Source organism: Marmota monax, unplaced genomic scaffold (genome assembly GCF_021218885.2).
Source record: "Marmota monax isolate L192 unplaced genomic scaffold, Marmota_monax_Labrador192_F-V1.1 WCK01_AAM20220418_F8-fsc00106, whole genome shotgun sequence".
In the NCBI taxonomy this organism is placed as follows: domain Eukaryota; kingdom Metazoa; phylum Chordata; class Mammalia; order Rodentia; family Sciuridae; genus Marmota; species Marmota monax.
In genome coordinates, this window is record NW_026695218.1 from 9,046,077 (window position 1) to 9,067,127 (window position 21,051).

Here is a 21,051-nt window from a genome sequence, read left to right on the forward strand (position 1 = left end):
TGCCTAGCACGTTTGAGGCCCTGGGTTTGATCTTCAGCACCACATAAAAATAAGTAAAATAAAGGTATTGTGTCCAACTACAACTAAAAAATAAATATAAAAAAGAGCTCATGACTATTTAGTAAACAAAAATGCCAATGTTGCATTCAAATGATTATACCACATCAAAAAATTTGCAGAAACATAATTCTAGAAATCACAACACACATATTTTTTAAAAAGAGCAATCTTCAACATATTCTTCAAATCATTCTATTTTATAAATTGTTACTAAGTTTTCCTTACGAGTATAAACTGTCCCTAGAGGCAAAAGGTAAGGAAATACTATACTTTATTATCCCTCTCACTAAAATACACTTAAAATTTAAAGAAACACTAAGAATCATGACAACTAGGAACAGCAAAATAACACATGAGTTCTTTAAATTTATTCCAAGGAGATTTATAGAAAAGATAAATCAGGGATACTTTCTGATTTTACATGTAAATTAATGGTAGCATTGGCAATTGTAAAAGGTGCATTCAAAGCATTTAAGTTTTTCCTACTTAGTGAATCAAAGCAAAATTTGTACTTTCTAGTCCCCTAGTGAAGAACAATTACAGTATTCCACAACCTTCCATATGCTCTCCTTTTAAAAAAAAATTGTAATTTAGTCCATAGAAAGTGGAATAAATTGCAGCTTTTTTTTTTTTTTTTTTTTTTTTTTTTTTTTTTTTGGTAAAGTCAGCAGTCTCTTTCCCTAATCCTTACAGGATAGGAAACAGGCATTCCTTTTCAACTCAAATCAATCCAGAGGGCTGGAAAGGGGCAAAACAGGCTGAGACAAATGCTACCAGAACTTGGTTCAAGTGCCAAGATGACAATACCAAAGCATTCCGTTTTTCCAAAACGTCTTATCAATCTCTGCACTTTCGGCTCCAAACAACTCCCACAAACACCACAAAGATTGGGAGGGGGATGTATAGAACTAATATCCATTGTATTGAGTAAGAACAATTCACTTATTTACTTCAAGCCTCCATCCAGCCTGATCCATCCAGAGGACTGGAGAAGCCTCAGGCCAAGAAGGGCGAAAAGAAAGAGCCGATGCTGCTATCAAACGCCCCTAAGGCGGGAGCGAGAACAGTGTCCCTTATGACTCCAAATCGCTGCAATAAACAACCTGGCCAGCAGGACAGCCTCTCCGGATCTTGGGGTCAGCCCTGAGTCCTCGGCCAAACACGGCTGCCAGGTGCAGCACATATGCCCTCGGCTAAGTAGGATGGGGCTGGGGGATGCAATTTACATCGTTCCAAACTCTGGAACCTGTCTATGTAGAGGTGGGTGAAAGCACACCTAAGCAAAATGAGAAAACAAAACTAATTCTTCAAGATTGATCATTTAGAACATTATGTATGGCTCCTTTTATTTTTCTGTTTTCCGAGAATTTCCTTCAAGAAATCTATTGTTATTAAAAAAAAAAAAACTCAAAACTTTCTTCCTATGGGGAGGAAGAGTCAATTTTGCATTCAAATTACTATCCTGGCATCAAAAGCTATTTTTGGATGAGACAGAGCAAATTATGCAATTCTACAGTGTAATTTTTCTTAAAAGAGCTCAAGCTCATCCGAGCTATTTCACCCACACAGAAGCTAAGCAGCTGCGACCCCCAGCCCGGCCTCTCAGGTACCGTTAAGTGCGAGGGGGGCTTTCACTTAACCCGGGTATTCTCTGGACCTCGCACTGCGTGTCTAGTTCACCGAACCCATCCAGATCCACATAAGAGTTGCTTGGACCAAAGGCCGAAGACAAGTGCCCGCGGCGGCTCGATGACCAGTTGGCACATCTGCACACACCACTTACTAAGCGCGACAGGCATCTTAGGGACTGACAGTCACGGGGTGAATCTGGACCTGGTCCCGGGGACGCCGGTGCGCAGCACCCAGTCGGCCCGCCCCTTCCTGCCCACCCGCGGCCAACTGCCCCTTGGCACGGGCGAGGGCGGGGAGCATAAGGGGAAAAGGAAGCGCTCACCGCTTCAACGGGTCCGAAACTTGCGGCGCTCCGGCGGTAGCCAAGACCGACCCAGCCGTCGCAGCCCCGGCTGCCGGCCGGGGTGCGGTCCCGGCAGAACCGCCGTCCTGGGGCATCGCCGGCGGCGCGCGCCCAGCACCCGCGCAGCTCCCCGCGCGCCTCGCACGCCGCCGCATCAGCCCCGGGGCGCCCGGCTTCACGCGGAGGGGCCCGCCCACCGGCGAGGCCAGCCAATGGGCGCAGAGCGCGGGAAGCCGGGGGCGGGGCGGAGCAGGCTGAACCGCCCAAGTGTCTCAGCTGCCCAGCAGCTGCCCAGCGACGCTTCAGGTTCAGCGGTCCTGAGCGCTGTCCCACCCATAACCTTCCAGATTGGGGGAAGCACATTCTGTAACAGTCTAAGACGTTAGGGACACGCTTCTGATTTTGCAGATTCTTTCCTGTTTTAGACAAGTATTTCTTTGCTCGCTTCTTACCTTCTGCGGGCCAGCCACAGCCTTACTTTCGGATCTCGTAATCCGTAGGATGGGTGTGCAAATACAGGAAACAGGGACTTGCAGGAGCCCACAGAAGGCGCAATCCAATATCAAAAGTCAAGTTTTGATATGGGGAGGGTGAGATTTTTGCCGGGAAGAAAACCCAATTCTGAAATTCCAGTGGCCTTGGTTCACAGTGGAGAACAACCCACACCACGTCGTCGTTGATTTTTTCTTACAACTAGGCAATGTGTGATATGGTTAAAATTTTTAATCATGTGAAAAAAATCTATTCAATGAAATGCGTTTTCATCCTCCGCTGCCTCTGCCTATTGCCCCCCACCCAGATTGGAAATCTTTTCTTTTAAGCTACCATTAAATTTCTTGCATGTTCCTTCAAAGACAGTCTCCATTAAAAATACACACACGCACACACACACACAATACTTCTCCCCCAATCAGTCCCCCGCCATACACACATACCGTTTTCCACTTTTCTTTTATATACGTACAATGTATCTCCATGCCTTTCATTCATTATATTGATGGCCTAGTATTTCATCAAATTATTTCTACTTGTTTCTATGCTTTTGCTATTACAAACTGAAAGAATCCTCCACGCAAGACAACTGGTCGGGGAGAATTCCAATTTTATTGCAAAAGGCTGTGTGCTTATATAGATCTAAGGAGAGATGGCAGGGCTTAGATAAATGGTAGGCCACCCATTTATTGGCAAGTTCTTCCAGATATCAGCTCCGGAGCTCAGGAATTAGTTCTTATTGGGGCTAAGGTTCCCCGCCAGCGAGATTTGAAATTGGCGCCGGCGGGAACTTTTTGTGCCAGTGAAAAAAAAGGCGGGGGGAAAGTAGGAAGAGAAGGTCCTTAGGCGCCATGTTGGGCTTTTTTTCTGGGTGCGGCTGCCCTTATATTTTTCCCAACACAAACAATACTGCAGTCAGTAAGTACTGCAATACCGTCAATACTCCTATCTATAGCCACTTGGCGTATGAGCCTACGTATGTTTAGAGTAAATATCTGGGTGTTAAATGCTAGACCTTAAGGTGGGGACGTTTAAAATTCTGATGAATGTTCCCAAATTCCTCTCCATACAGTTTGTTTCAGGTTATGTTCCTATGGCAATGTCTCAGAGTGCCTGTTTCAGCACATTTCTCTATACAGCATGCTATCAAACTTAATTTTTTAATTTCCTTTTCTGTGAATGGTCTGCTCATACCCTTTGTCTGTTTTTCTATTTAGTTGGTCTTTTTGAAAGCTGTGGAATATTTTCGTATATGTAAATTAATCCACCATAAATAGTTTATCTTTACCCACCTGTCTTTTGGCTATGTTTATGGTATTTTTTGCAATGATTTTTTTTATTTTTCATATAAACACATTTTAATTGATTTTTAAATGTTTCTAATCTTTCTTTAGATTAATAAAAGATTTAGAAAAATTCTCCTGTGACTGCTCCTAGTATGTTTTATCTCTATATGTTATTCAATAATGCAGATAATCCACAATAGGAATAATATATGTTATGACAAAGAAATAAATTAGGGTAAAGGATATTAATAAATAGTTCTCCAAAGATGATATACAAAGGCCAATAAGCACATGAAAAGATATTTAACATTAATTGCCATCAAGGAAGTGAAAATCAAAACCACAATGAGATTCCACTTCATAATATCCACTTCAAGATGGATATTATAAAAAAGGCATATATATTTTTATATGTACTTTGATTATATATAATCCAATACATATTTATATAGAAAAAAAGATAATAACAATATATATCACATGTAATATATACAATCAAAAAGATAACAACGAATGTTTGTGAGTGTCATGGACCAAATTGCATCCCCTACAATTCATATGTGGAAACTTTAGTGCCCAATATGAATGTATTTGGTGATAGGCCCTTTAGAGCAGTAATAAAGGTTAAATGAGATCATAAGTGTGACTCTACTTGAGGCCCTAATCCAATATGACTGTCCTTGTAGGAGGTGTGTGCACACAGACAGCAGCCTAGCAGCCCATCGGCCCAGGGTAAAGACATCCATTGGTAAGCCAAGAAGATCTTGGGATAAACCAAACCTGCTAACACCTTGATCTTGAACTTATAGTCTCTAGAACTATAAGAAAAGAAATTTCTGGTGTTTGAGTCTCCGAGTCTAGGGTATTTTGTTTTGGTATCCCTAAAATACTAATACAGAAAGGATGTAGAGAAACTATTGTTGTAAAAGTAAAATAGTACAGCCACTTTGGAAGACAGTCCAGTAGTTATTCATACAGTTAAACAAAGAGTTATAATCTGATCCATTGTTTCAGTCAGGTTTTTCATTGCTATGACCAAAGGAACTGACAAGAATAACACAGAGCGGAGAAAAAGTTTATTTGGGGCTCACAGTTTCAGAGGTGTCAGCCATAAAGGACCAACCCCATTGCTCTGGGCCCAAGATGAGGTACAACATCAGAGAAGAAGGGTGTGGCATAGGAAAGCAGCTCAGGACATGCCAATCAGGAAGCAGAGAGAGACTAAGCTAGGCTTACTAGGTACAAAATATATACCCCAGAGGCACACCTCCAGTGACCCACCTCCTCCAACCACACCCTACCTGCCTATGGCTAATCCCTATCAGTGAATTAATGCAATGATTAGGTTAAAGCTCTCATAACCCAATCATTTCACATTTAAATTTCCTTGCAATGTCTTACACATAAGCTTTTGGGGGGAAATCTCAAATCTAAATCATAACACCAAACAATTGCATTCTTGTACACATACTAAAGAGAAGTGAATCGTGCCCATACAAAAACTGAATATTGGGGCTAGGGATGTGGCTCAAGCGGTAGCGCGCTCGCCTGGTATGCGTGCGGCCCGGGTTCGATCCTCAGCACCACATACAAACAAAGATGTTGTGTCCGCCAAAAAGTAAAAAATAAATATTAAAAAAAAAAACTGAATAATCATAGTAATGTTATTCATAATGGACAAAAAGTGGTGACAACTTATAAGATTATCAACTGATGAATGGATAAAGCAATGGGATATAGTCATTATGTAGATATATATCCATTCTATATAATGGAATACTATTCCACAATAAAAAGGAACAAAGTACTGATATGCTTCAAATGAATGAACCTTGAGAACATTATGCTAAGTCAAATAAGCCAGTCAGTAAGGATCACATACTATATAATTCCATTTCTATGAAATAGACAAGAGGTCAATCTATAGAAACATAAAAGGAGATTAGTGGTTGCACAGAGCTGGGAATTGGGGGCCAGATTGATGCTTGGGCACAGAATTTCTTTGAGGGTGTTAAAATGTTCTAAAATTGTGGTGATAGTCACACAACTCTGTGAATAGACTCAAATTCATTGAAGTATATAATAATGGAGAAATTGTGTATACATGAATTATATCTCAATTAAAACAAAATGAATACCCAGACTTCACTGGATAAGAGTTAAAGTATATAAGCAAATAGTCCATACAAGAAGAAATACAAGAAAGTAAATCTTGGAAAAATCATTGACTTTGCTGCAATGCTAGTTGAAAATTACAAAAGAGAATCTTGATAGAGCTAGGAAAAATAGCTAAATCCATAAGTTGATAAAATTGTTTCACAGAACAACTATTTTCAAGAGTGCTGTAGCAAAGTACAAGATCTATGAAATCATTTCTTTTCATCCAATCATCTATATATAGAATACAATACAGTCCCTCAAAATAATACAAATTAGAAAATCAATTTTCATTCATTATTTATTGCAACACTATTTTTTTTAATATTGACCTTTTTTTAAGTTTTTTTAGGTGGACACAATATCTTTATTTTATTTTTATGTGGTGCTGAGGATCGACCCAGTGCCTCATGCATGCCAGGTGAGCACGCTACTACTTGAGCCACATCCCCAACCCCAGCAACACTATTTATAATGAAAAACAAAATAAAACTGGAAACTACCAGGATACCTAATTATTGGGAGGATCCACATTAAAGTAGCAAAAATGGGTTACACTAATAAATGGGGAAATACATGTGAAACAACATGAGAAAAGTAGAATACAAATTAGTTTGTAAATGCTTACAATTATGCATAAGTAAGCATGCACTATTGAGTATCATTAGGAAGAAATTCAGTAAATAAATAGTACCAGGATTCCTCGGGGGCAGAAAACTGTTCTTTTTGGAAAAATACACTCATAATTTGTTTTGGGTGTCAATTGAGACCATGAAAATATTGATTATGAGCAGAAGCCCTAGCAACACAAGAAAAACTGCGTTGCATGAGAATATGAGAGGAATTTATCTTTTGCCTTGAGAGAGAGGAAGATAGAGTGTTGAGAAGAGATAGGCCAAACAAGGAGGGGATAGGAAAGACTAACCAAGGGGACAAGGACAAGGCTGGTTATGCATTGAGTAAAGGGCTAATGGGAAATCTCTGGTGATAATTTGGGAAAATAGAGTTTTAAGCAAAGCAGGGTGTGACATGTTAATTGGAAATTACTTCCCCAAATCTTAAAATTTCACTGAAGCTTTGCGTGAATGGAGTTTTGTAGAAACTGAGGAAGAGGCTGAAGTTGAAGCAGTTGGAAGTGAAAAGGTCACACAAAGCTGAGGCTTCAGGGTTGAAAGACTGGAAGAGACAAGCACCTCAGCAAAGGCTGGTGATCTTGAGAAGGGGTGTGGCCACCCTGATGGCTATTTAAGATGAACTCACTTAGATTGCAAAAGGAAGAGAAAGTCTAGCTGACATTTGCCTTACATAAAGATAAGAAGATAACATTGTGTAAATGTAGGTGTTTTAAGTTTAGGAGAGGCTTAAGTTTATGAATTTTTAAGTAATACTGATTTTCATCCATTGATGAAGATAGAATAAATGAAGCCTGGTTAAGCCCCTGCCACAAGTGAAATCCCTTGGATGTCATGTTCAATGGACCCTGGATAATGGCTGGGAGAAATGGAAACGAATAAGCAAGATGGAAAAAAATTTATTCCCATCTCTGAGTAGTAAAGTTGGAAAGAGTATAGTTAAGCCATCCAATTTGGGGTAAATCATTTTAATGTGTTCCGTGTTGATGTGTTATTACAGCAAAAATAGAATCAAATGTTCAAGAAGGTTGAACTGTAAAAAAAAAAAAAGTTCAAAATAATGAATGTATATGATAGTCTCCACGAGCATTTGAAATTCTTACTTGCTTGGACTTCAGAATTCATGAATTCCACTGACTTAGCCAGAGGAAGGTTATAATCAGCCCTAATTTACGGACAGCAGGTCCGTGGCACAGGGCCTAGAAGTGATTTTCCCAAGGTTATAGAGCAAGCCAGAGGGTGAATTGAAAATAGAACTGTACCTCACCACCCCATGCAGGCTATATGATAACTTGTGTACTGTCAGCAAAGAGTTGAGGAATGAATGTCCTGGAGAGGTTAGCATGGTTTTATGGCTAAAGGAGTCTTGCTCAACAATTGCAAATGCCACCTGACAACAGCAAATGACCTATCTAAGCCTATAAACAGTAACATCCTGGGCATGGAATCAAAAATTTCAGAAAAACAAAATTCCTCTTTGACAACCAAAAAAAAAAAAAAATTAAATGCACAGCTTCACCATCATGAAACCATCATTTGTGTAATGCTGTAATCTCCAGAGGTAGTCACCTTCAACCCTACCCCTCTAAAGACTAAACTTCTAAAAAGTAACTCCTTGGCTGTGGGTATAGCTCAGTGGTAGAGTACTTGCCTAGCATGGGTGAGGCCCTGGGTCTGATTCTGAGCACTTAAAAAAATGCAAAAATTACAACTCCTAAATACTGTAATATCAGCAAGTTTATAGAATCTTGGATATGTATTTACATGTTTTTCCGAAGTACAGGATTTTCTGGTGACATAGGACCTCACTGATAACTTTCTCTAAGTTTCCTTATTGAATTAACAGAACTAGAAATTAGAATGATAGTCTGGAAGTTAAGCCTCATAGCTCAGCCACTAAATAGACATCTCTAGTTATCCAGGAAATGGAAAGATTGCCCAGGTAGCCATTCTGCTCATACCTGGGGATATTTTAGAAAAACAACGAAACTTAGGATCCCAGTTAGGTGACTGTTCTCTAGGGTAGGTTCTTACACCGCACTGATGTAGTAACTAGAAAGTTACAAAATATGTTTTCAGGAGTTTTATTAATCTCATTCTGTCTCAGATAGGATTCTTTTTGATGAAGGCTGTGTAAGGTGGGCTGATACTTTATGTCCAACCCTAAATGGAAACATCATGATCATATACTATAAACTTCTTAACTGGGTAGCTTTTTTTTTTTTCTTTTAACCAGGAATTGAACCCAGGGGCACTTAACCACTGAGCCACATCCCCAACTTTTTTTATTTTTTATTTGAGACAGGGTCTCACTAAGTTGGTTAGGGCCTTGCTAAGTTGCTGAGGCTGGCCTTGAACCTACTATCCTCCTGCCTCAACCTCCAAGTCACTGGGATTACAGGCATGCACCACTGCACCTGGGTCTCCCTTTCTTATTAGGGACCACATGGTTATTGCTTTTGCTTAGTTCTTCAGAGTCACACTTTATACAAGATCTGGCCAGGAAAAAAAAAAAAAGAATTCTCATTAGAAGAAAGAAGTAGAAGAAAGAAAATGTTGGTTCCAGCATCTATTTCTCAGTGAGCTCTCATTTAACTGATAAAAATGGTGGAAGCCAATCCCCTTCCTATAGTATAACTTTGTATCTATAAACCTCTTACAGAGCTCCCATAAAAAGTAGGAAATACAGATCTAATTGGATAAAATGTGTGTTGAAATGTATACTGTAAGTTTCCACCAATACAAAAAAGTGTATTAGAAGTGTTATTTTTACAGGCAATATTTGATTATATATGAATAATTCAGTTATTATGAGATAAGGGAACATCCACATTTGCATTAAAATTTTGGTCTTTCTATCTCTTTTAGTATTGTTTGGCTGCTACTATCCCCTGCTCTTTAGCATCATGGTATCATAGGTTAGGACTTTTGGGTCAAATACACATAAATACATAGTCTGAATGGGTTTTGTATGGATATTGATATAACTTTATTCAGAATGCCTTTTGAGCATCCTTAGCAATTTTACGGTTTGAATTCTGGCAATACACAAGAACTGTCTTCGCTAACCAAGAGAGAAAGACCGTGTTCACACAGAAGGAAAGGAAATCTGAAGAACTCCATGGGGTCAACAATGTATCTGGGTTGCCCCTCTGCTTCCTTCTCTTAGTTTGACTCATGGTCTGTTTTACATCCTGGCTTTTTATTTTGAAACCTGGTTTAGCAATTTTCTTTTTCTTTTTTAAATATTTTTTAGTTATTGATAGACCTTTTTTATTTATTCATATATGGTGCTGAGAATCAAACCCAGTGCCTCACACATGCCAGGCAAGTGCTACCGCTGAGCCCCAGCTCCAGCCCTGGTTTAGCAATTTTCTTATGCACAGTTCCAAAATATGGACTATTTTAATTGATTCCCTAATTCATCCACCTATCAAAAATTTTTTTTTTTTTTTGGTATCAGGGATTGAACCCAGGAGCACTTAACCACTGAGCCACATTTTCAGCCCTTTTTATTTTATATTTTGAGACAGGGTCTCACTAAGTTGCTTAGGGTCTCACTAACTTGCTGAGGCTGGCTTTGAACTTGTGATCCCCCTGCCACAGCCTCTGGAGTGGCTGGGATTTCAGGTGTGAGCTACCATGCCTGGTCCAACATTTTTATCACTATAGCACATAAGCTCCTCTTGCCCCCCTTTTTTTAAAAAATATTTATTTATTTATTTTTGTTTTCGGCGGACACAACATCTTTGTTTGTATGTGGTGCTGAGGATTGAACCCGGGCCGCACACATGCCAGGCGAGCGCGCTACCTCTTGAGCCACATCCCCAGCCCTCCTCTTGCCCTTTTTAAGGCTGCAGATGAATGGTGAGATAGCCACAGTGAAAATACAGTGTAAGAAGGGTGGGCTTTAGGGTTAGAAAGACTTAAAATCAAACTTAAGTCTACCATTTATTAGCTGAGTGACTTGATTTAAATTACTAAACCTCAATGAGTTTTAGTTTCACTCTCAAGGAAAAGGAGTGTGGAAGGTATCTCTCAAGGTAGTTCTCAATGATTCTGACATTCATGCTTTATGTAATCTTCTTGCCTTGAATGTGACCTGGACCTAGTGACTTGCTTCTAGCAAATAGAATATAGATGCTCCTCAATTTAAGACAAGATATGTCCTGATTAAATCCAACATAAGTTTAAAATATTTTAAGTTGAAAATGCTTATAATACACCTAAGCCACTGAACATCACAGTCTAGAAACACAGTACACTGTAGAAGATGGGTTGTATCTCCTGTTGGGTGTCTGACAGATCAGCAGCCAGATGCCACTGTCAGCATAGCAAGGAAGGATCCTACTGCATATCCCCACCCCAGGAAAAGATCAAAATTCAAAATTTAAAGTACGGTTTCTGTCAAATGAGTATCACTTTCACCCCCATTGCAAAATCAAATTGCAAGAGGAATCATCATAAGTTGGAGACCAGAGACACTGCAAAAGCATTGGGCTGTCACTTCCATAAGAATGACTTCCATCTTACCAGATTTACTCTATTGCCTTCTTAGTTTACATGCTTTGATGAAACAAGCTGCTATTTACAAAGCCCTCTGTGGCAGGAAATGAAGACCTCCAGGCAATAGTCAATGAGGAACTGAATCCTGCCAACAACTGGGAAGCAAATCCTTCCCTAGTCCTGCGTTGAGATGCCATAGCCCCAGCTGGCACCTTGATCATCATCCATAAGAGAACTTGAAGGAGAAGACCTAGCCAAGTCAGCCCAGATTCCAGGAACTGAGATAATAAATATTATTTAAAGCCACCAAGTTTTGGGAGTACATTTGTTACATAGCAATAGATAACTAATACAATAGGAAAACATGTCCCTTGCAGACCTAGTGTGGGAATTGGAGTGTATATAAGAAAGATGATGATGATGATGATAATGACAGGGGATTCCCAAATGGACATAAAGTAAGGCTTGGAATCTGACAGAAGTGCTTCTATTGTAAATAAAAATATTTTTAGTTCTTGAACCCCTGAGGAGTAAAAGAGATGTAGGTATGGGGAGCAGGGTACTGTGTTTCTCACAGGCCTAGACTGTCTGACTCAAATAGAAAGGAACTTGTATGCAAAAATAAAAGTGGCAGGTTTGTGAGATTCAGTGAACAAGAAAAGTTGCATGGGGTCCCAGGTGACAAAGTTGGAAAAAGAATTGGGAAGAGGGTTGTTCTCCCACTTCTGCTCAGATTGGAACATAGTTATCACCATGTTTGGTATGATGGGTGAACAATAAGAAAGAGATCATAACAAAGAGCATAAGTGTTCTTGATTCTGTGCAGCTTCTAAGAAGGGAAGCTGAGGACCAGATGCCAGTGAAATTTGGGGTATAGGTGTCTTAAAGGATATGCCACAGTTTGACAGGCAAGTAAATGAAAACATTCCAAACTGAGGGAACAGCACAGCAAAGATTCAGAGCTGTGAACAAAATCATTTTTTTTAGAGAAAAACAAGTGAGTTTATGTGACCAGAGAATAGAGTACATCCTGATCTGATTCCAATTGTCTCTAGAGCAATGATTCTCAAATGTTTTAGCATTAGTTTCCCTTTGTGCTCTTAAAAATTATTATCACCTCTAAGAGGTTTTGTTTATGTGAATAAAATCTTTTGGAAATCTATCATGTTAGAAATTAAAACAGATAAGTGTTTAAATATTTAGTCTGCATTCATCTAAAGTAACAAAAATAAATACATTTTATATTAACATAAATAACACATTTTTATGAAAAAAATAAGCTATAAGTTATAATTTCCAAAACACAACAAACAGCTGAGAAGAGTGGCATTCTTTAACATTTTTTAAAGTCTTTTCTGTTTGCCTTAATAACAACTAAATTTTCATATTTGTTTCTGCATCAATCTGTTACAATATCACACATCACATTGAATCTGGAAAACAGCACTATGCATTTGTGAGAGAATGGAAGTGAAAAGAGCAAATCATATTGTATTAGGAAAGTAGTTTTGATCTCCCAAGCCCTCTGAAAGAGTTTTGGGGCTTCCAGAGGTCCCTGGATCATACTCTGAAAATCAGTTTCCTAAAGCAAAAGCAGTAGCTATTACTGAGAGAAAAAGCCAGAGTTCACAAATGCACTGATGACGCTGATGATAGAACTAATCGTGATCACTAACATTTACTGGGTTCTTTGTTTGTGCTAGTCTAAGCACTCACAAACACCTAAGATGTGGTTACAATTATCCTTCACAGATGTGGAAACTAAAGTCAAACCCTAAGCAACTTTCCCAAGTTTACACAGCTAGTTAGTAGTGGTGAAGTTAAACACAAATGCCAGAAGGGTGGCTCCTAACCACTGCACCACCCAGCCTCTCTCAGGGACAAAGGCCTACAGTATAATTGACAAAGGCCTAAGTCAGCCCACTCACCCACCCCTTCTGACTCCTCTCCTTGCCATTTCAGATTTCAATGCTCTTTTCTCTTTCCCTGCCTGGTTAGAGAACTCATGTTTCTTTTGACTCTGCAGTAAGTCCTTGTCTACTGCCCGTTGTTCATTATTCCCACCACTCCACAGAAACTGCTCTCTCTAAAGTCACCAGTGACCTTATAAGGATCAGATTCAATGGCCACTTTTCAGTCCTCATTCTCCTTGCTCTTTGAGATATGCGGTATTATTAACCATTATCTTGTTTATTAAAATTCTCTCCTCTCTTGGTTACTCTGACACCAGATGTTTTCTGTCTTTTACCACCTATGCAATAATTTGTTTTCAGAAAAGTCTTTATGGGGATCCTCTCCCTTGCCTATCCCTTGAACATCTTCATTCCCCAGTGTTTGGTCTTAGGCCCATCCTTCTTCTCCTTCTGCATCTTCTTGGTCTTCCACACCATTCACTTCCATGACTTTAATTATTAAATATATACTGTTAAAACCCAAAGATATCATTTAAAGTCCAAGTCTCTGTCATATGTCCCATGCACCTCAAATTGAACACATCCAAATCCTCCACCTATCATCTCTCCCTTCAGATTGGTCCCTTTTCCTCTGGTCTCTGACCTGGGTAATTATAGCACCATCTTTTGTGACACTTGGGAGCCATTCCAGATTTCTCTGACATGCCTCATGATTCTACTGGATAACCTCTGAAAACTTTCTGAAGTCTATCTTTTTTCCCTCTCCACTTCTGCTATCTTAGCTCAGGTCCTCCCCTTCCTGCCTAGATTATTGCACTAGCCTTGTTTTTCGTTCCCATTCTCCTGGTTCTGGCTGCCGACAGTTCACACACCCACAGCAACCAGGGTGGCCACTCAACACAACTCTAGCAACCATGGTTATTTTTGTCTCCTGTATTACTGGGAGCCCCTGGAGCTGGACAGCCCTGATGCTTTTGCTCTTCACTACTGTTGAATTTCATGGTTATTCCATAGCAAGGAACACTTTGGTGAGTCCCCATTTCCTTCAAGAAGCCCACACTTAAGCTATCCTTGTTGACTGGGTAACAAACTGTTTAAGCTGAATCGTGTGAATCAACAACCATTTTATAAGACTCATGGATTCTATGGATCAGAGATTTGAAAAGGGTATAGAAGGGATGGTTTTTCTCTTCTCTTTGATATCCAGAGCCTTCCTTGGAGGTGTCTCAGATGGTGAGATTTGTACTGATCACAGCACCCAAATAAGCCACTCTGTGTGGCTTAATTTCCTTGTAGTTACTTTGGGGTAGAAAAATTTCTCATGTGGCACTTCAGAGTTCCAAGTGCAAATGCTCCAGTGAACAAGGGGAAAGCTACAATACCATTTATGACAGACTCTGAATGGGTGCTAGGGATGTCTCTCAGAGGTAGAGCCCTTGCCCAACGTATACAAGCAAGCCCCTGGGTTCAACCCCTAGCCACCCCCCACACACACATACATGCACACATGCACAGCTGAGGGTCGCTTCCCAACATAGGCAAACATAAATACAGAGGAAATAATCCTATAAGCTTTCAAGCAGGAAAAAAAAAAAACAGATGACTTGAAAAGAAGTTAAACTGCGTTTCTGAAATGTCAGAAGAACAGACAGAATGATCCCCTCAGAGTAGAATTCAGAAATAGGTGCAAGGATACACTGGAATTTAATGTTTGATATATGGGTGCCTTTTCAAATCAGAGAGGGAAAAATTCCCTACTGAACAGTCATCCAAGAATTAGCTTCACATAGTAGCTATTGGAAAAGCAGAAGTTCTTCCAAACTCCGATGCTATTTCCCCGAGTTGTCTGCTCTGCTTGTGCTCCTACCACCTCTAGTCCGGCCCATCTCCTCCACTCTACTCTGCTCTTAATCTCTGCCTGGGATTCCTGGACATGTGCCTCCCACAGATTCTGCTCCTTCAGTGTCCACATCATCATCAAACAAGTTTGCCCATGTGTGTAGTATTCAACTCTACTAAGGACTGGGAAAATTAAAGAAAATTACCATGTAGGTCAGGAGAACTTAAGAGCTGAGTACCAAATATGATTTTCCCTCCAGAAAACACCTATGAGATTCATGTGAACAATGTTCATTGAAAGGTGCATGGATTTACTGAGTAACCCACTACATACCAGGCATAGTTCTAGATACCGGGGATAGAATGATGTAGGAGATGGTGTTGTGCCCCCACCACCATATACCTTTGGTCCTTACCATTGTACTGCACTCCATCCCACTTCTAATTACAAGTATCTGCATCTCTTTGCATGTTGCCTCTCTTCAGAAGTTAGAACACAGCCTGCCTGTGAGCAAGTCGACTCATCAGGAAAGAATTAATACACCCTAAAAACAACCCTCAATTGGTGACCAATAGGAGTTGACACAGTACTACCCTTTATATGTGGGAAACATTCCAAGACCCCCAGTGGATTCCTAAAATCATGGATAATAGCAAACCCTATATAATACTGTGGTTTTTTTCCCTACACATACTTACCTATGATAACATTTAATTTATAAATTATGTGCAGTGATAAACAATGACAATAAATAGAAAAATTATAACAATATATTGTAATAAAATTACCAATATCACTACTTTTGGCTTTGGAGCCATCATTAAGTAAAATAATAGTTAATTGAACACAAGCAATCCAATATCTTCATAGTCAATCATATAGGCAAGACAGTTACTAAGTGGTAGGCAAGTGGCACATCCAGAGTGAGCTGGATTCACATCGCAGGCAGGATGGAGTGAGATTCCATGCTATTTAAAACAATAAAAAATTTGAAACTTACAAATTGTTTTTTTCCTAGAATTTTCCGTTTAATGATTTTTAACCACAGTTGACCACTGGTAACTAAAACCACAGAGAGCAAAACCACAGATCCAGAGAGGGAACCATTTTTCACTAATATTTCAGCAACAACACCCCTCACAGTATATTCTTTCAGGCTCAATGTTTTCCTGCAGGACAGAGCCTTAGTTAACTACAATGGTAACTTGCTTGACAAGTTATCCTTTATTGACTGACTTATCTGTCTCAATTCCCATTCTGTGTGTGTATATATATGTATGGGTATACATATATATATATATATTTTTTTTTTTTCCTTCCTTCTTTCTTTCCTTTCCCTTTTCCTTCTTTCTTGTACTAGAGCAATATTGACTCCTCAGGCACTCTACTACAGAGTTATATCCCCAGCTTTTTAAAATATTATTTTGATATAGAATCTGGCTAAGTTGCTGCTGAGGCTGGCCTCAAACTTGATAAGTAGTTGGGATTACAGGCCTGGCCATCGTGCCTGGTTAAAACATATATATTTAAAAAAAAAGAAGAAGAAAAGAAAGTCCTAACCTTATGGTAAAGATAAATTATAAATAAGTAAATAAATGAAGGTGTGATTTTAGGAAATTGGAAATGCTATGAAGAAAAAATAAAAGAAAGTAGGGGACACAGAATGATTGGTGGGTATAAGGAGAAGGGATGCTATTTAGATGGGGTGGTCAAGAAGATCTTTTGATTTGAGGGAGGTGTGATTGAAATGAGGGAGCAAGCCTTGGGAATGTCTAGAGGAAAAATATTCTTGGCAAAGTCCCTAAAGCAGGAATGAACTCCGCATAGGTTTAGCAAGAAGGCCAGAAGGGCTCTTTCCTCTTCTCCAGCTACACTCATTCCCTTGGGATATCCTCTAGTCCTGTGGGCTTTGGTCCCTTCCATGTGCTTCCAACTCCCATAATCATGTCTCCAGCTGTATCTCTTTTCTGGAATCCAGACTTATAAATCTAATTAACTGCCCTTCTCCATTTGTATGACTCAAACTTAAGAGGTCCAAAATCTAAATGCTGATCTTTTCCGTACACTTTCTCCTCCCACTGAGATGTCTTCCCCCGTCTCAGTAAATGGGCAAACTTCATTTTTCCAATCTCCCAGGCCAGAATTACTGGGGTCATCTTGTACTCCTCTCAATCATCTCTTACTTCCAATTTGGTAGCAAAATCCTATCAGTTCTGCTTGAAAATATGAGAACCCACTCACTTCTCACTGCCTTTTCTGCTGCCATTTTGATCCAGACCACTATTGTTTCTTGCCTTTCTGGTCTTACTTACTCCTACTGCAGTGTATTCCTAGCTAGGAGAAGAAATCTCTTTAAAACAAAGTCAATTTATCTCATTCAAAGTAAAAGCCAAAGTTCTTGCAATGGCCTACAAGAGTCTACACTGTCTACATTCCCACTTAGCATTTTTACCTCATTACGCACTATTCTCTTTCACTTCATTATAGCCACAAGAGTTTTATCATTATTATTATTATTATTATTATTATTATTATTATTATTTCCTCAAATATATCTATCTCAGGACCTTTCTACTTGCTATTCTCTCTCCTTAGAATGTTCTACTCCAATTAGCCATGAGGTTGGCTCTTCCTTCAGATATTTGCTTCAATGTCACCTTCAGAGTGATTTGCTTCTTGCCCAGGGCCACTGCATATGGTTGTGTATCTGGCCAATAGGACAAATGGAGACTGAGATCCATTCTCAGTACATAACACACAGGTGTCACTCAATAAATGTTCTTGAATAACTAAACAAGTGACCAAAATAATGAACTTTTAAGTGAGACATACATAAGACTCATAATTTAGAGGAAAGGACATTTCTTAATTTCATCTCCAGCACTCTCAGAGCTTCACAGTATTATTCAGAGTGCCATTAGTTCCTTTTCCCTCCCTTGGGTAACAGATTGTGCCCAATCTGCTTTGCTGGGAAAAAAAAAGAAGCCTAGTTCTCTTTGACCCTTTCTTAGTTGCAGTAAGACTTGGCTGAGGCTGTGGAGATTGCTATACTGTTCTTAATGACTGGATTACATTCTCAGAACCATATCTTTCTCCACAGGAACAGTAAAAATGGGTTGTATTGTCCCTCTTTCTTTAAAAAATATTTTTAGTTCTAGATGGATACAATATCCTTATTTTATCTATTTATCTTTATGTGGTGCTGAGGATCGAACCCAGTGACTCACAGAGCTACAACCCTAACCCTGTATTATCCCTCTTAAGAAATAGAGTTGAGTTTTTGTGTTGTTTTGGAAGTGCTGAGAACTGAACCCAGGACCTCACACATACAAGGCAAGCACTAACACTCAACCACAAAGAGAGGCTCTCAGTGGTGGAAGAGGCCAGGGAGGAAGATAATTAGTCATCCACAATGAACACGGCTGTCACTTCTTTTGTCAATCCCAGTGACAACCTGAAGCTCCAAACTGCCACTAACCAGGACTCCCAGCCATTTCCCTACCCCATCCCTCTTTGAGAAAAAATTACAAAAAGGTTTATTGCTTTGCTAGCAAAGGAGAAACACAGGGGACTCCTGTCCCAGAGGCTGTGATTCTGCCCATCAGCAGGAACGGAGGGCTATTAAAGAGGTGATTTAAAGGCTACATTCCATGGGTTCTCTGGAGTTGTAATTCACTTTTTAATTTGGGAGACAGTCCTTCCCAAGATCTTCTGGTACTATCCCCAAAGTCTGGATTACTTCCTCCCTATGGTGGGTATATACTCAAGGACAGATAACTCTGCCTAGGGTTAGGAAGAAAGATAATCCTGTTGCCTTGAGATGAGGGAGGGGGAGAGATTAGGGAGGAGCAGGGAAAGAGAAAGAGAAAAAAATGTGTCCACTTAAAAAATAAGTAGCAGTGGCAGAGCAGCAAAGGCTATATTTAAAGCATAAGGTAGACCACTGTTACATTTCCCCACTGTCAATTTCTATATTTCAATTCTATTGAAAAATGGACTATGATATCTCCAAGCTGCTCCCTGCTGAAAGAGGGTGAAGTTGGGGAAATCACCCAAAGTCCTTATTCTCTAACAGGTGGGGGGTGGACAGTTAAGGGCATTCAGCATCAGAGCAGTCCAGAGGTCCATGGTCCAGCCCTCTCTTGACCCTGTTTGCTGCAACATGTAGCAAAAGTGTCCCTCCAGTTCTTGAAGCTTCTGTAGGGCCTTCTCCTCCCCATCTTCCCCCAACCCATGCCAAGAAAACTGGTCCCTGTCAAACCTGCCCCTCTCCTTCTCGGTCCTGGCAAGAATAGCTTTGGCATCTTGTCCTCCAAAGGAAATATACCTCAGATTCAGAGGTCACAACTTAGTGCTTCCTTCCTGGAGAGCGGCTGGTGTTTGTTATCCAGAACCCCACCATGATCAATAAAGGAAACTGACCAAATGCCAGTATCTAGTACCAGGCAGTCCCTCAGATTCCGGAGAGCAAATCCCAGGCTATCCAGGTACAGCTCAATCTCACCAACCAAATCCAGATCATCCCTGGTACAAATCAAGCCATCACCACCTGTTAGATGTCCAGTCATAAGCCTGTTCCTCATCAAGCCAACCCCCATCTAAAAGTTGAGTACAGTCATCATCCCTGTGTAGAATCTGGCCAGCTTGGTGAAGCTGACAGAGAGGGATGGTAACATGATGCTCACCCTGCCCATCAACAACCCTGTGAATGCCAGTGACACTGGGGCCATCACTCAGCTCCTCTACCAAAAGATCCCCTCCCCCTTCTGTCACTGTCTTAGACTAACAGGAAAGCCAGGAAAGAAGAGTCTTCCTGCCTCCCAACTGTCTGAGGTTGTGGCTGAGCAAATGGAGATGGTGTTAATCAAGACCATGATTGAGACCAGGGCAGACAACGTCACCAGGAAGAAAACAACCTGATTGTTCAGAGCTCTGGGAAGGCAGGCAGGCAGCTATGGTCCAGATGGTGCCCCCAAAGGCAGAGCAGCAGGAGATGGTGCAGATCCTCCAAGAGACTCTGCAGGGAGTGCAGACTGCACCCATTGCCCTCCCACCATCAGGCAAAAACTCTCCCAGAATTTTCAGATTCAGACTGCAGAGTCAGCGCCTACTCAGGTCGCCAATTGCACACCTTCCGGTAAAGGTACAGTCAGTTCTTGTTCATGATAGCCTCTTAGCAACAGCTGCAACCACCTGTAGCAGCCCTGTACCCCAAGCTCTCTAGCTGAATGGGGCCAGCAGAAAACAATTGGATTCAATTCTCCCAAAAAAAGCATCCCCTGCTAAAGATTGAGCCTGTTGGGAGAGTCATCATTCTGAACACAGCACAGCAGTTGCCCAAGCAATGCAGACCATCAATATTAACCAAGTCCAAGTCCAGGGCATGCTGTCACCATCACCAACACTAGTCAGACAGCAGCAGTTGTAAGTGCAGAATGTTTCTGGAAACAACTTGACCATCAGTGGGCTAAGCCCCAACCAGATCCAGCTGCAGATGGAGAAGGTCCTGGCCAGAGATGCACCTGGAGAGAAGTGCTGTATGGCCTACATGAGTCCCAATTGCAAAGATGGGGAGAAGAGGTCTGGAGACAAGGCCAGAAAAAGCATGTGTCCATATCCCTGACTGTGGCAAGACTTTTCTGAAGGCATCCCTGCTGCAGGCCCACGGGCAACTGCACACCAGCAAGCTGCTCTTGCTCTGCAAATGGTTCTTCTATGGAAAGAAGTTCACATGGAGAGACAAGCTCCAGAGGTACACTCTCATCGACACAGAAGACAAACACTTTTGAGTGTACCCAGGGACAGAAGAACTTCATGAAAAGTGACCACCTTACCAAGCATTACAAGATCCACCTGTCCCAAAGAACTTATAAGGCCAACTGAGACAGAAGATGCAATCCTTTATCTGTCCTGCCTGGGCCCCTGGCAGACAGGTGCCCATGGCTGCCTTTAGCCCTACTCCTGATATGTGGCTGCAGACCCATAGGAAGGGACTCTGCTCGCTATGCTCTCCTTCTCCTAAGCCCCCCGGCTCCAACCGGTCCTTCCCTTTTCATCACTAGCTTCCAGCTTGTCTAGACCATGGATACTGGCCATGCCCAATGAGACATTCTAAACCAGAATGCATGGGAACCCTTATTTTCAAAGGAAAAACATGCATTTCGTTCCATCAAGGAGCAAATCTGAGCTC

General features: G+C 40.7%; 1 pseudogene; it reads left to right on the top strand.

The window, feature by feature from the left end:
- The first annotated feature begins 18,273 nt into the window (after positions 1-18,273).
- Positions 18,274-20,744, top strand: LOC124084842 (transcription factor Sp2-like; annotated as a pseudogene).
- Positions 20,745-21,051: the final 307 nt, after the last annotated feature.